Below are 17,045 nucleotides of genomic sequence, written 5' to 3' on the forward strand. Positions count from 1 at the left end.
TATAGTATGACATGGAAACCGTATGTATGTATAGTATGACATGGAAACCATATGTATGTATAGTATGACATGGAAACCATATGTATGCTGGCATAAAAAGAAATGGGCCTAATGATTGCCCAGCTGGAGAGATGGTTCAGTGGTTAAGAGAACCTGCAGAGAACCTGGGTTCAGCTTCAAGTACCCACGCCATTGCTCACAACAATCTGTAATTCCAGTTCCAGTAGATCCAATGCCCTCTTCTGGTCTCTATGGATATCAGACAAGTACCCACATAAGTAAAAATATATAATCCAATAAATGTTTCAAAGAAGAAAAAGACTGATGGGCTTTGAATAATTCAAATAAGAAATCATAATTCTTCAACACAAACTTCGCAACATGAAGTTATAATGTAATATAAATTTGTGTCAAGGGAAGACACACAATGCACATATTAAGGTATATATGAACTCAAGTCTCTCTCAGTTCTCCCAAATGTTAGGGACACTTGACTGAAATGGAAATATATCCTTTCAACCTCAAGTTCCCTTCCCAAGCTCCAATAAATGCATCAGAAAAAAGAAAAACACTAAGCATGCAAACTCCTCAGCACTCTGAAAGCCTCTGAACTTTGCTCTGTCTGATATTGAAATATAGACAATACCCTCTGAAACAGCATATAGCATTAAAGTCTACAGGAGAATTTCTAATAAAAGTTTCTCCCATTTCTTACCATCTGGAAAATGAGGATCAGAGTCAAATGACATTCAGGAGCAGGTGACATGAAATCTGTAGGGTGAAGGAGGTTTTATAATCCCAGTTTCAAACCCCACATTCAGATAAATCTTACATTTTGGAAAGGGTACTAGGCAAATATGGGTATTTGCCAATGCAACCCTTTCTTTAGATCAGTGAAACATTATCTCTTTACTTTTGAAACTCAGATCTGATTGTACTTCAAAGTCTTCCTCCAGGAGACCTCTCACTTGAAAGAAAAATCAAACTGTTCGGGCACAAGAAAAAGAGATTTGCAGAGGAGATTTGAAAAGCGCCACGAGGCAAAAAAGCGCAGTTCTGAGGTGAGAAATAACTAGAGGGCAGTCACTTCTGACTTCGCGGCTGACACCATCTATGATTGCCAATTTCAGAAGGCGGCGGCAACCGTCTCTAACCTGCGATGCAGCGATCGCTCCCTCGTCCGGCTACGAAGTCAACCGCGGGCGCAAGAGGGGCAACAGGGAAAGAGAAGGACTCTGTTGTGGCTCAGAGTGGGAATGCAGGCAGGATCCTAGGAAGCAGGGAGGGAAAACCACAGAGGAATATGTTAGCTTAAGAGTCCTACAGGACCCCATCTCCCTTTTCTTCCATGCTTGGCAGACAGGTATTTGGAGCAGAGATGGGCATCCGCTGCCCAGATGTAATGAAATGCAATTAAGAATTTCTCTTTCTCTGCCAATTATAAGAGCAATCTTCAGAAGAAACTACCTCACTTACAAGGCTCCTACTCTGTCTTAGACAACCACTTTAACTAATGGTTTCTAAATGACTTGAGTGGAAAATTAAGAACACAAACCCTTCACTTAAGGATGCATTAGGAACAAAGTGTTTTCACGGTAGAACTTTCATTAAGGAAGCCATACACACATGCACTTTAAAATGTGCGTCGATTTCTTCGGAATATTGTGAAGAAGTAAAGGTTTCGGTTTGAGCTACAACATCTGGAGCCCAGGATACACCTAGATGCTTAAAGAATCAATGTATGGTTTGTAAAGTCACGTTATCTAACATGGAGGTGCAAGGCAGCTACCCTGCAGCCCCCATGCCAGAGCCAAATATCCGTTTTCAAACTGTTTGAATGTTTTTTGTGGAGAAGAATCACTTTTTCTGTCATTGTAACTACACTGAAAATGAAAATTGGCAACTAGAAGATAATGCATAAAACATAAAAGTCTTCAAAACTGGGGCTTCTTAGACTTTACTACACACTTGAATTATCAGAATCTTGGAAGAAAGGCCCCTCTGACTCAATAGGTCTGTCAAGGAGCCTACGTGTCTTCTGCTCATTGTCCTAGATGATGCTTTCCAGAGAGAGGACCCAGAAAGCTCTTCATGTTCCCTCTGTGACATCGCACCTAAAGAACAAGGGCCGGAAACATGACAGAGAGCCACAGTGCCAGGCTATCTTTGGTGAAATTACACACTCATTACTTGAGAACACAGACAGTGGGACAGGACAGCCTTAACAGTCGTAAGTACAGTTTGGACCATCACTGATTTACAACAGACAAGAGCCATTTGCAAAGCTCCCCACATTTTCTGCTACCACCACTCCATTGACTTTTGGACCACTGTTGTGCCTCAGGAGAATTAGAAGCTGCTATGAAAAGTTCAAACCCTTGGTGGTTACCCCTCAGCTTTGGGCAGGCCTATAGAGCCACCCTCAGAGGAAGCTCATTGTTGTCAATGTGCCGGTGTTTGAACTAGGGAGCACATGTCCATGTGGCTGGCTATTCATGGTACTTCGGAGAGAGTTCAGTGATGCCGCCATTTCTACAGTCACAGAACAAACACCAGCTGCCTTCGAGGACTAAAAGGCATAGGAATCTTACTAGTACTAACTCCCACTTATGGAACATGGCCACTTTGAGGCCCCTTCTGAAATGACCACCTCCAAATGCATTTATCCACATAGCTTCAAAGGCAACCCATGCTCAAATACACTCCAAAATTGCTAAGACTGCCTCTTGACATTTCCACTCATTTATCAGCAGCTCTCTTGAATACTTGTTACTTGAATTTGTGAAATTCTGTGGCATTGAACTGACAGCTGTTAAGTTCTCAAGAAAGTAAGCTGTTGACTATAGAACTTTTGTCCAACGTTAGAATGCCAGTGTCTGGTGCATAGTAAGTATGCTTTTGTAGTACTTTTATGTTTAATCACCTTTGGGGCAAGCAAGGTGACTCAGAACAAAGGTGCTATCACAGCCGGACAACCTGAAGATCTCTGGAACTCACATGGTGAAAGCAGAAACTCAACACCTGCAAGTTACCCTCTGGACTCTGTACATGGGCCGTGGCATGTACAACACACACACACACACACACACACACACACACACACACACACCCCTAATTGGCAAATAAATCTGGAGTCACAATTGTGTTATCTTAGGACATGACTACAGCATTGCCCCCATCATGAGAAAGAACGCCTCCACTCAGTGACTTAATCAGAAATTCTTGCTTAGGTCCGTCATTAATTTTATGTTAGAGGTTCAGGTGTGGAGAAATTAAACCAACATCTTCCAGATCCTTCATTTCAATAGACTTTTGCTTTAAAAAAAAGGGTTCAAGTTCAAAAACTCCTTCAAGTTGTACATATACACACTATGATGCCACAGGCTTTGAAGCTGATGTAGTGTGTTGCCTTTCTCCTTTTAAATCTTTTTATCTCATTGTATTTAAATTTAAAATAAGACAGGCAGACCATAGATTATCATTGGGACAATGAAGATTAAAGAACAAATCTGCCCTCATTTATGACCAACACTAAAATGTAAAACTAAAAGTGTTCTGGTGTGACAAGCTGGGAGTCCCAGAAGTTCCCTGAAACCTGACCTGACCACATTCAGGCAGTCGAAGCCATATTCAATACGAATGGTATAAACAGAAAGAGAAATGAAACAGAATCCAGAATGGCTATTTTAAAGAGAATGAAGCAAGTTCAGATGCAGGAGGCCAGACAGATTTCAGTCAGGCAGAGTTTTCATTGGCATCCAACACTAACCAACATGGCTAACTCGTCGATTTCAAAGACCAGCTACCAGGACAACATCAAAGCAGTCACCACTCCCATGCCTCCACTTCAGAGGTGGACTCTGGTCCCCACCAGCCACACCATGTTCCCTACTCAAGCGATCACAGCATAACTGAGAACTGGTACATCTCCTCGAAGGGAGGGTAACCCTGAAACTTGTACCCTGTTTTTTCTAGCACTCTCAGCTTCTTCCCCTGGGGCACATCTGAACAGCTTCTCATGCTCCTTCCCTCCTTCCAGAGCTTCTAGAAAGATCACAGATGCTGATGAATGAATCTAGGTAGCTCTCTCAAAGGAGGCCAGGCATATCCCAGACCTTTGACTCCACAATAAATCCATCTTCTGAGAGGACAGGTGTTCCCCAAGGTCGGGAATTATACAAGGAGGGAAACAAGTATTTTTGTTTTGTTTTGTTTTCCAGTCTGACCCCTTGTCCTTAAAGAAATAAAAAGGCCACTCCGCGGAAACACTTCATGAAACCTCCACTCAGAAAAGGATTTCTTTTCTTCTTTGTATTTTCATTTTGCTTCTGCTGTGACTGTGTCCCCATATATGTGATTGGTTATGAAATGAAATTGAGAGAGAAGTAATGGAGCAACCGCCTGAGACTTGAACCAGTCCAGGCATGTGATTAGTACATGGAGAAACAGATGTTTTAATTTTGTGGGGAAATTGACCTGCTGAGGTATTTTATATTAAATTACATAGTTAGGGTAGTTAAAATTTAGATGTTGAAGAGTTGGGTCTTTTTTTTTTTCTTCTCCTTTTCCACTGTCTGAAATGGTCTGGGAAGGTAAGATGGCCAGGAACAAATAAAAGACCACACAAGCAGGCAGGAAAAGTGGGAGAGAGCCACTGTGTGGTATCTTTCTCACTTTGGAAGGGAAGGAGCTGGCCCACAGGTGAATTTTCACTCAACACCCAACACCACTGGGCATGGTGGAGAGCATGGCAGTGTGTTGCCTTTGCAGGGCTAGCTCATTTACAGTCTGGAGCTAAGTAAAGGAAGGCAATAGACATTGCTGGCCCTGACAGTGGCCCTTATGTAGAGAGGAATGCCATAAAGTCAGGCATCAGGAAAGCATACATCTGTTGGCTGCCAGATAGAAGCTCTTTATTATTTTTATTTTTTATTAAATTAGAATTTCTTTCAACATCAAAAGAAAGAGGGAAGTCAGAGAAAGTAATTTCTCTGCACAGGAAATATTTAGCAGTAGTTGGAGGCACACTGAGAAAAGTTCCCATACACCAGCTTAATGAAGAATTTTTAACCAACTCTTAGGTGTGCTTCTTGCATAACCTCTGCTGTGTGTTCACTTGATCTTGTTTATAGGTGTTTAGCAAGTGTCCTCCAGGAAAATCAAGGCAGGAATGGAGGCCTGGACCTAAGCATTCTTCATTCATTTTCTCTCTCCAACAGCCATTGAAGCCCAAGACTCATTATGTGGCCCTGGTCTCGTTACTGTTGCTATGATAACACCCTTGGGCACAAGCAGCTTAGAGGGTTCCTGGCTTACAATTCCAGGTCACCATCGAAGGGGTGTAGATGCTGCCTGCTCGCTCTCTCAGGCTCAACTAACCTTCTTCACCTTAAGCAATTTGGGGCCATGCCCATGGCATGGTGCATCCCCCATGCAGGGTCTTGCTACACCAGTTAACAGTCAGGACCATCCCACACAAGACAAGCCTCTCTAGACACCTTCTCAAAGGAGGTAATTCTAGGTTGCAGCGCGTTGACACTTATTATATGAACTGCCACATCACTCTGTCTTCACCTCTTTCTATCTATGCAGTTTATTTACTGGAGTTAAGTTCTCACCACCTCCTGCTCAGGATGGCTGCAGTAGCCTGCATCCCAGGGCATCCATCATGGCTGGTCACCAGACTGGTTTCACTTGCCTAGGGTGATCCCAGGCTGCACTCCAGCTATGCCTGTCCTTTCCCTCCTGTTATAAATCCAGAGACCCAGCATTGCCATCATTTCAGGAACTCTGCCTAGAGACATAGATTAAGAACATTAATCAATTACTCAGTTGTGTGCTATAGCTAGCCCTACTTACTATCCATCAAAGTGTCTTCCCTAAGATCATCATCTGGTGTTAGCCCCTTGCTTAAAATCTTTCCCAGGCTTGATACTATTGCTCTTGGGATAAAAGGAATAGGAATCTATATTTCTTGTTAGCGTATCTTATTTGCCAACTGTGTTTTCTTACATTTACAATCCATTGTGAAGCCTCATATAACTAACTCTAGGTAGCCTGCGTGGTGTATTGTCTGTGACTCAGTTCACAAGGGCCTTTGTTACTATGCGTACATATATGTGACTATCCACACATGTAGTAGATGGAAATAACCTATGTTAGATTTATTTAGTGCCTGTACTGTCTGGCATAAGCTTTAGTATCTAGCAAACATTCAACTAATAGTTGCCAAATTATTTTAATTGAGTTTTAGAAGGCAGGAATCTTCCTCTTCAGATGCCCCCGACATCACCTCCAGAATGCCCATGTGGAGAGAGTTGATGAGAGAGGAGGCAGAATGGATTTTGAAGATCAGCCCTGTGACACTTATATTAAAAAATCTGTCGGCGAGAGGGAATGAGGAGCTTATTAGCTGTGTTTTCTCCTCCGTGACTTTAAATGATATCCTTGTCGAGGAAGAGCATGCAGAGAATTCCTTAGACAAAATTATAAGGAAGATTCAACTATGAGAAAGAAGCCAATTTTGCTTTTAAATACTTAGCCAACTTTTGAGTTCACTTTGCTATGTTTATGTTGATCTTTTGCAGTAGTTTCAAAGCAGCATAAAGTGTGGGAAGCCACAAAGCTATGCTCTCAGTGGTAGGTTATGGTGAGCCTTGCATGCACATGAACATGCAGGCATACACATATGCAGAGAGATAAAGACAGACACAGAGAGAAATGGAGGAAGAGATGAGCAAGGTAAACAGGGAGAAATGGAGAGAGAGGAAGAGGGGGAGAAACAGAGAGAGAGAGAGAGAGAGAGAGAGAGAGAGAGAGAGAGAGAGAGAGAGGACGAGCAGCAGAGAGAGAAACAAAACAACACTCTGAGTCACGGCAGTGTTCTACGTCTCAGCCTTGCCATGGGCATTCTAACACAGCACATCCCAGTACTGGCATAACTGAAAACTACACTCCACGTGGCTTCAAATCCTCCAGGAGCCCAACCAACTCTTAAGCACAATACAACATGTCACTCTCCTAGTCATCCCCATCCCTCATCCCTGCAGCCATCGTGTGTCCTTACACCCTATACTCCATCACCAGGGTCCAAAGAGGCTTTCAACCTGTTTCTGCCCTTCCATCTATCTCCACATTCACGGGTTCTTAAAGTGTGGTTTGTGGTTCGAAATGGCATTCCAATGTCACTCACCTTATAAAAGTTTATCACTGTGAACATCTCTTGCTTTCAGTGCCATGCATTGCTTTCCTATCGTTCAGTGGGGGAATCTATCCTCTAGGACTTAGGTGCTCCTGTCCTGTGCTCCCAGGGGCTATATCACCAAGAGCATAGACTGAGTCTGAGCCTCAGACCTCATTCCCCAGGCTCCTTTAGTTGGCATGTCAGTTTCAGAAAGAAACTAAATGCATTCAAAGATCATTGATCTTAGATGAACTGGATAACAGAACAAAGTGGGAAAGTGGGAACTCCAACACTCCAACATGAAGAGCAGGGTGGTGCTGGGCAGTGGTGGTGCACGCCTTTAATCTCAGCACTCAGGAGGAGGAGACAGGAGGATTTCTGTGATTTCGAGGCCAGCCTGGTCTACAAGAGCTAGTTCCAGGACAGGTTCCAAAACTACAAAGAAACCCTGCCTCGAAAAACGAGAGAGAGAGAGAGAGAGAGAGAGAGAGAGAGAGAGAGAGAGAGAGAGGCTATGAGGGTCAGAACAAGCCTTTAATCCTAAACACAGAGCAAATGTACAGTTCTTAGAATCAGAGCAAGAAGTCAAGAGAGAAAAGCCCACAAGCCTGACAAGGCTGGTTTGACAGGGTGCCATCTTGAGCTCTTTATATTTGCTAGTCTGAGCTTGGACTGGTCCCATGTCCTGGACCAGGGCATCTCAGTCAGCTAATCTTAGAGAACGACAGATTTAAAAAGATCTGGCAAGGCTTCTTCACCCACAGTAGTATGGCATGGTGTGATGGGAAAAGGCTTTAGAAAAACACTAGCTCTGGAACTTCCTAATTTTGCAACTTTGAGTAAGTTATTTTAATTCTCTGAGAGAAGCTCATCATTAAATGGAGACAGCAATGTGGACCTAGCAGAGCTTCAGGGAAAATAACAAATACATCCAAAGCCCACAGAGCAGTGTCAGAGGCAAGCTGGGGTCGCAGTAAAGCTAGATTATAACCTTTAAGGAAGGGGGCTTCTTCTAAGAGTCTCTTTGCATCCCCTTTTGAAATGTCAGTTTGTGTCTGAGGACAGGGTTCCATCAGCAAGTTGCATTTGTGAGGATCCAGATTCAGTCCTCAGAAAACTCCAGTCATGATGTCATGTGCTTGTACTCCCAGCCCTGGAAAGGCAGAAACAAGGGAGTCACCCTAGGGTTCCCTGACTGATAAACCTAGCCTACTTGACAAGCACCAAGCCAGTGAGTGACTGCTTCATTAAAAACAAGGTGAGTGGCATCTGAAGAATGATGCCTGAGATCATATTCCCAAATATTGTTTATAAATGTTTATTCACATTTAAAGAAGGATATGATATAGATATGAATAATTTGCATTGGTATTGATCTTGCTCTATTGATACAAATTTAAGGTCAATTTTGTTATATGTATGTTTCTGTGCTTGATTAAGATATTGTGATTGTGCAGTTCATTTAAAAATATAATGTATAATTAAGAAATATAGGTTAATAGTCACCTATAATAGTCAAGCTTGTAGTCATGTTGGTTAGATTTTCTAGATGTATATATTTCAGATGGGTAGGCATTCTTCAAAGCTTTCAAAGACTACAGAATATGGCATTTAAAATGTTTAAGAACTTAAGACTTTTCATGATGATGAGACACATCTGTTCCTGGCAACACCAAGCTACTTCAAGAAAAAGATGGGCAGCGAAGAGGCTCCTTATGGAGTTGGTTAGCCACTTGGGCAAGAAACTGCTCTTGCCTGGACTGTTGCATAAACTGGACATGAAGAACCCACAGAAAGATGACTTTTGAACTTGCCTAAATGTGAGATGGTCTTTCAAGGTTCCTGCTTCATGAAACAGTCTATGAGACATTCTGCAGGAAGTGAATGAACTGTCTTTGAAATTTTCTGCTTCATGGAAAAGTGTGCTGGATACTATGGGCCTGTAGGCTGAAGATGGATGACCCCAATGGTACAGAAGAACTTTTGGTGACTGTCCAGGCAGTAAGATGTCTCTGTCAATTCTAGAGTTTTGGAAGTTGTTTATAATGCACTTCCTGTTTACTTAGGTAATATTATATCCTTCTGGAGTCTTTGATGGAGTTGAATAGATGATAGTTATTATTATAGTTTCCCATAGTTATGATAAAAGATAAAGTAGATATAACTGTAATTCTTGCTTGATAACTGTTTTGTTGTATATAATTTTACTATGTTAAAGCCTTCCTTTTTGCTTAAACAGAAAAGGAAAAATGGTGTAGAAGTTCTTTCAGTTTGTGTGTTGCTTTTACTGGTTAATAAATAAACTGCCTTGGCCTTTTGATAGGGCAGAACTTAGGTAGGTGGGGAAAACAGAACTGAATGCTGGGAGGAAGAAAGCAGAGTGAGTGAAAAGCCATGGATCCTCCTCCTGACATGGACGCCAGTTAGAATATCTGGTAAGCCACTGCCACACGGCAATACACAGATTGATGGAGACGGGTTAAACTAATATGTAAGAGTTAGCCAATAAGAAGTTAGAGCTAATGGCCAAGCAGTGTTTTAATTAGTACAATTTCTGTGTGGTTATTTCAGGGCTAAGCTAGCCAGGAGGCTGGGATGAACAAGCAGCCCACTCACTGCAACAGAACAATGTTCTTAGTTTGGTTTTAATACACTCTCCAAAAGATCTTTAAATTAGAGTCATCTATCTGAGACTCTGAAATAAGGTGGAACATGGAGAAAGTAAGATATTAAGGTAAAGATAACAGGCAAAACAGGCAAGAAATATGTGAGGCTCACACTTCTCGTGAACACCGCCAATGGTTATCAGAACAAGACAAGAACAGTGACAGCTGTGACAAGAACAATAAGAAAAAGGGGTAATAGTGCAGAGTTGGTGACCAGGCACTGTTTTCCAGGTGCTTTTGTGTGCTTTACATGATTCTCCAGGGTTGTCTCGTGTGCTTTACACAATGCTGTCTCCAGTGCTCACAATCCCACTGTGGAATACATCTTGTCATCATCCACATGTGTCAGAGGGCGAAACTCAAGTTCAAAGAGATGAAGTAGCATGGCCAGTGTCAGCTGTGTGACAATGAAACTGAAGTTCAAAGCTGGACAGCCAGCTCAGAGAACATGCTCTCAGCCACTGCGGCAGATGAGGTGTCCTTGCAATGCTGTAGAAGCTACCTTCTGCCACATGCACCAGTGATATATGACATTAAACATTGGTAACCCCCATTTCTGTGTCCTAGATAAGCTCCAAGCAACCGACATGTCTTTCACTACAAGCTCCACAGGGGCAGAACCATATAACAATTGATCCCCAGAGCCAGGGAGGACCGGTCCCATACACGGAACTTCTTAAGTACATTGAATGATTGTTCTCAGGTCAGCCACAGAATTCACTGCATTCTTCACACTAGAGCAATAAACTGTCATGGCTGTGTTACTTATGGACATTGAAGTACCTTATAGAAAAATGTTCATCATCTTTAAATATAGTTCCCCTCCCGAGCTCGTCCTCTGCGGACAAACCTTCAGAGGCTCCACTTGGTGACAGGCAACTGTCCCCTCGAGTCCAAAGTTAAATTCAGTGGTGCCTTTGACTTGCCTACTGTGTATCAGTGACCCCATGATTGGTTTGACTGACTTCTATTCAGAAAATAACAGACAATTGGCTTGGCTTAGTCAGTATCTGAAGGTTTTTGAGGTTCGTATGAGGAGACAAAAATCATGGCTCAATGTTTTAAGGACTTGGAAGCCACCAGTACAGCATGTTGGCAAGTTCAAGGTTCCTTGTATTTTGTGACTTAGACGTGGCTTACTAAGCAAAGAGGTGGGCAGCAAAACCATTGTTAAGCCTTGAGTCAAGCTGACTGTGGTGGCTTCACTGCGTCACTAGGCCAGTGCAGCAGGGGAGTGAACTATAAGGCAGTGGCGTCCTGGATGTTTTCATACTTGCTGGCTCTTAAGTGGGCTCCATGTGGATTCATTTGAAAAGGCCATTCTTTGAGGAAGATGTCAGGGATTTATTTAAATGTCCTTTCCATACATTCTATACTGCCTTAAATTTATAGAAGGTTCAGAAGTAGGAAATGGTGCGCTTAACACTTGACAGAGGAAATGCAAGACAATGGCTTTCAGTGTGACATTTTATCATTGCATGAATACAAGGATCAGCTATCAAACATTAATGATGGGCCACAGGGGGATGCACATTTCGGGAAATGAGGAGCCCTGTCTCTAGGGAATTGCCATGCTGCAGCCCCTATTACAAAGGATCACGCTTGTGAACCCCACAGTCAGCTCCAGGCTTAGGATGGCTATCTGGCTACTACAAAGGCTTATGGTAACTAAAGTGCAGTCATGGTCAGCAAGGAGGCTGGAGCTGAGAGGGGTTAATCAGCTTCCCTGACACCGCATAGTATGGAGCTGGGATCTGAAGCCTTAAGTTTTGCCTCAAAGCCCAGGTTTCAGTCATCATCCCACACGGCCTCTGGTAAGAGATCTCAGCTGCTACACGCGGATCATACCGGATGAGATCTGCTGTACCAGAGGGGCTGCAAATAGGGAACAAACAAGGGTTTAATAATCTTAGAGCAAAAATCTAGCCTGCTTGCTGTGATGACTCTATGGTATTCAGATTGTGTAAGGGCCCCAGTTAGGATGGCTAGTTTTAATTGTCAACTTGAACCGAGCTGGGATCAACTGGGAAGAGTCTCTGTGAAGAACCCTGTGGGTTGTATCAGTCTGTGAGCACACCGTGAGGGGTTTCCCTCACAATGAAAGAGAGAAAACCTGCCCTGGGTTTAGGTCTCTGAAGTGTGAGAGTGAAAAGACAGTGCACTGGCGGCTACCAGGCTTCCTTGCTTCTTCTGCTTTTGGCTATGGATATGGCCAGCTGCTTCCTGTCCCTGCAGCCTGGGACTTCTCTTCTATGGTGAACTGCAACCTGGTTGGAGCTAAAATGAACGGCTCCTCCTGAGTTGTCTGTGTCAGGGTTTTTGGTCACAGATGGGAGGAAAACTAAGGTGCCACCACTGGCGTTGAAGAACATGAACGGCAATCAAAAGTGATTCGGGTGCTGAGCAGGCGGAATGCTCGGTGAGTAAGAACACTTACCACCTGAGCACGAGGAGCTGAATTCAAATCTCCAACACCTAGGGAAAAAGCCAGGCACAAGCCTGTAACCCCACCCACTGTGGGGAGCAGAGACAGAGGCTTCACTGGGGCTTGCTGACCACAAGCCTGATCCAAGTGCAGTGAGGGATCTTGTCTCAAGGAAATAAGACAAAAAACAAACTAATAGAGCAGGACACTTACCATCCTCCAATAGACCCTGCATGCGTGCCCACCTACCCCATGCGTGTTTACATACACCACATACATACACACATAAAAGTTATTTTAAAACGCTGCTGTTTTGATAATGCAGCATGGGAGTTGATTGCAAAACAAAATAGTACAATATATTACAGTACAATAAAATAAATTAGAAGGACAAACAGCCATCTCAGGAACTGATCTGAACTCGGAAATAAACAGCCTTGTCTCTGTCTCCCACTGAACTTCCCACAGACTACCATTAGCAGGGCCTCGTGAATTTCTTTATCATTCTTGGCATGTGGCATTAATCTCCTTCTAGTAATTAATTACCATTATATTACTTTCAAAGTCATATAATTTTCTCTGGGGAGAGCTCTACAGCACACTTAGGAAACGGACGGTTATTTATGGAGCTGGAAGGTCTGACTTTTCCTTCACGGTGATTAAAGCCTCCTTCCTGTGAACACGGTTGTGAGCACAGGTTCCAAACATATTTTTTGAGTGTATAATTGGAAGGCTGACACTTACCTGAGTGCTAGTTTAGGAAGGAGGCAGATTTTTTTAATTAAGTCAAGCCTGAGATTCATCATCACCAGCTTAGCATAAAACATTATAACTCGAGCAAAGACGAAAGCAGCCAAGCTGGTCTTTCTCTTGGTGCTACACCTTGCTTGGCTATGTGTCTTTATGTAAGAGGACTAATCAATCTTCAATGCAGAAAGAGTCCACGTTTTTAAGACCGAGAAATGTATTTATCTTAAGACCGTGTGCATATATTTTCTTTCTCTTCCTCCCTCCGTCCTTCTCTCCTCTGTATTAGAATATCAACTAAACACCGGACATTAAAAACATCACACTCATCTCTATTGAAATGAAGCTTCCCTTCGTGTGACATCCTGTGCACAGGGTGAAGATTGTGGACGGTGTAGTCTTCAATGGACCCAATTGGTTTTCACCCCTGCTGTGATGTTTGCGTGCTGTGTGCCCATGGACAGCCTTAGCTCTGACCACACGGGGTCAGGGATAAAAATATCCGACATAGATAAGACTCTGAGAAGAAAGCTCATCGCCTGATAAGAACACATGTAACAAAGACCTTTTCATCTGCCTCAGATCTCGGTCTTGCAGCGGCCTGGCCACCAACTTGAGGGAACGGCAGCTGGTGGTGGCCATGCTAGAACACTTGACTGCTCTTGGAGTCACTTATGGCCTCCTGGTTCACAGCTTGCTGTCCCCCATACTCATGAATGACCTTGAATCCCCAGTTAGCAAGCATCGGTTGCATGCATGAAGAAACATTTCCTATTCATTGGCTAAAGAATGGGGGAATTTGACCTTACACACATCCCTGAGCTCCCATCTGCATTGATGCGGGCCTTGACGTAATTCTTGGTTGAAGCAGAAGCTGTTCTTTCATCTGCAGTGGTGATAAGGTCATTCCTTGTTGCTAGAAATGACGAGAAGACATGAAATTGAGCAGCAACTTATCCACCCTTGTCGTTCTTGAGGGGAGAAAGCCCTGGGATACTGCCTCTTTTTTCACACACGGTTACATAAGCCATTTTCATGGATTTTGACCATCCATACTGACGCCTGCTCCACTACCCTTTCCCTCTGCCCCAACTGTAAATATGCAATAAATTTGTGGTTTGGAAAATGCCAGGGGTCACAGTAAGAGTGAGAACATTCTTTCACAGGGACTGATTTAGTGGCTTGTCTCAAGCTGCTGTGGCAAACTAACTTGGGGAAAGCAAAGCAGTGTATGTAGTGACTCGCATTTGAAGGTCCAGTTCTTCGTGGTAGGAGAGGCATGACAGCAAGAACCTGAGGCAGCTGTTCGCATTGCATCCGCAGTCAGGAAGCAGAGAGTGACAAAAGCTGGCACCCCGATCACCTCCTCTTTTTCAATCTGTCGAGATTCCCAGCCTACACAGTTAAGGTGGGTCTTCCTACCCCAGAAAACCTAATCTAGATCTTCCCCTCCCAGCCATGGCCAAAGGCTTGGTGATTTGATATCCTGTCAAGACGAAAATAAGAGTTAATCAGGTGCCTAGAAAGACAGCCCATACCCACAGAATGCCCTCACTGCCCCCCATTCCCTGTTAGCCCAGGAACACAAGAGATGAACAAGAGCATTGTCAGTAGCAGCAAAGGAAACACACGGTTTATCTCCTCTTTCCCAAATCAGCTTACAAGGAGGCTTGTACCAGGTGAAGCAAGGGCACAGTCGCTGTAACTGGACTGGGGTAAATGCTGAAAAGAACTACAGCTGATCGTCACCCTCACATGTTCAGAAGCAAACTATGAAAGCTAAGAAGTCAGAATGAAAACTCAGCCATGTTTATAACACAAGGCTCAGTCGTCACCAACGAACTTGATAAGAAAGGGCAAAGGACTTGCCAGCATCATACAAATGTGGTTCTCCAGCTAGAAAGCCCTTTCCTGTTGAGCTGTGACTACGCTAACTCATTCTTGTTTCCTTGGACTTTGTCCTCCTGATAAACCAGGAAGATAAGCTTATCTTACAGGATATCCATTTTACAGTAGGGCCAACACTAAGTCTGTAAGTATGGGTACTGTTGCCAGGTCTTAAAGGGATGCTAAGCAGGGGAGTGGATGCAATTCCTTTCTCAGTCCAGAGCTCATCCTTAGAGTTCCTCCATTATGCTGCCATCCAGGAGACTGTAGTTCAATAGATACACTTACATAATCCACAGTCAGAATCTAAGACCTAATTTCAGATTTAAGTGTGACTGGGAAGTCTGGTAGAGGTAGGAATGAAACAGTCGCATCCCATGAAACTCAATCATATGTCGTTAAAGGAATGAAGAGATTGTTGCCTTTGAAAGTCAGCAAAGTAGGCAGGAAGGAGAAACAGGAGCTGCTTTATTCAGGGAAACAGCTCCAGTTCTGAGAGCAGAAAGCAAACCTTTATGCATATTAACCACCGTCTCGTTGTGATTATAGTTAGAGCAAGTTCTCTTATGATGCCCCCTTTCAGAGGTTTCCAAATCCATAGCTATCCCTACATTTTATTTTTCAAGAATAGTAGGTCCCCAGGTGCAGAGATTTAGAACAACACCTGCCCGAGAAATGTGCACCAAAGTTCAGCATCCCCAAGGAAGAGCGGAGGGAGATTTATTTGAAATTACATTTTCCTTGAGCATGGAGCCCTCATCAAGACAAACAAGATTGCAGTCCCAAATAATAAATGTAATCTGAAGAAATCAAGGATGCTTTTCTTTCCTATTTGGAGCCATACCTGAATTGGCTTCCGTGTCTCTTTATGACAGTTATGTTCATGTGAGCAGAGACTGGGTGTAACTCACACAAAAGCCAGGCTTTCTTCATAATCGTGTAAGCACAGGGATTGCTTTTATTTTATTAGCAGAGGTGTATAAAGCACAATGTTGGCACAGGCTCTGCTGTATTTGGAAATAAAGCGACATGTAATAACCATGTTGCTGAAAAGGAAAATTGCCTCTGGGTATTGTTGTGCTTCTGGTCCAACTGGGATCGGGGCTTTTGCATTCATGTGCTTTCCTTGCTCTGCTTCTGTTCCGAAGACCAAATGCACATAAAATGAAAATAACACATCTTATTCCAGAAATCATAAAAGTACTGCCCAAATGTTTACTTTCTGTGAATCAGAATTGCTATGTGGTTTTAGAAGGACACATATACAGCAAGGAGACTCACACATGAAAGAAAGTGGAAGATACATGAAGAACCTATGCCAGTGGTTCTCAACCTTCCTAATGCTGCGATACTTTAATATAGTTCCTTATGTCGTGCTGACCCCAACCATAAAAGCATTTCTTCATTGCTACGTCATACTATAATTTTGCTACTGTTATGAGTCATAATGCAAATATCTGATATGCAGGATATCTGATATGTGATCTCCAAAAGGGTCATGAGCCATAGTCTGAGAAGCACTGGCTTAGGAGAAGGTAAAACTGAGAAAAGTTGAGGGGGTTGGTGGCAGAGCCATTAACATTATTTAAGGGTGGCATGGGGATAAGTTTTAATCTTGGTCCAATAAAACAACAAAAACAGGTGTCCGCTAGCTCTCACCGATTCCACATTATATAGATGGCATGGGATTAAAAAACAGCATAGGAAACTCATAGACAACAAGGTACAACCCTACATAGACCCAGAGCACAGGCTGAAAAACAAAAAGCTCACCAAAAAAAGCTAAAGTGGAAATAAAAAAGTCTATTAAAAGAAGCATCCTGGGTGTAACAAAAAAAAATCGAATGTTTAACTCAAAGTTAACTGCGAGAAACACAACCCAAATGCAGTGGTAGAGAAAATGCAAAGCAGCTACTCCGAGAGCCAGACAGTCCAGCAGGCGGCAGCTGAGACAGCAGTCTGAGCTGCTCTCACTAACAGCAGCCACACCAGGGAGGGACTCTCTTTCTAGCCATTTCACAGCACGGAGAAAAGGGTCTCAAAGAAAGTAAACAAGTCTCTCAATGCCACACAGTTCACTTAGTGGTAGATTTACAGACTTAGGCCCCAAGGGGAAAAAAGAAAGAAGAAACGAAAG

This window comes from Microtus ochrogaster, linkage group LG8 (genome assembly GCF_000317375.1).
Source record: "Microtus ochrogaster isolate Prairie Vole_2 linkage group LG8, MicOch1.0, whole genome shotgun sequence".
Lineage (NCBI taxonomy): Eukaryota > Metazoa > Chordata > Mammalia > Rodentia > Cricetidae > Microtus > Microtus ochrogaster.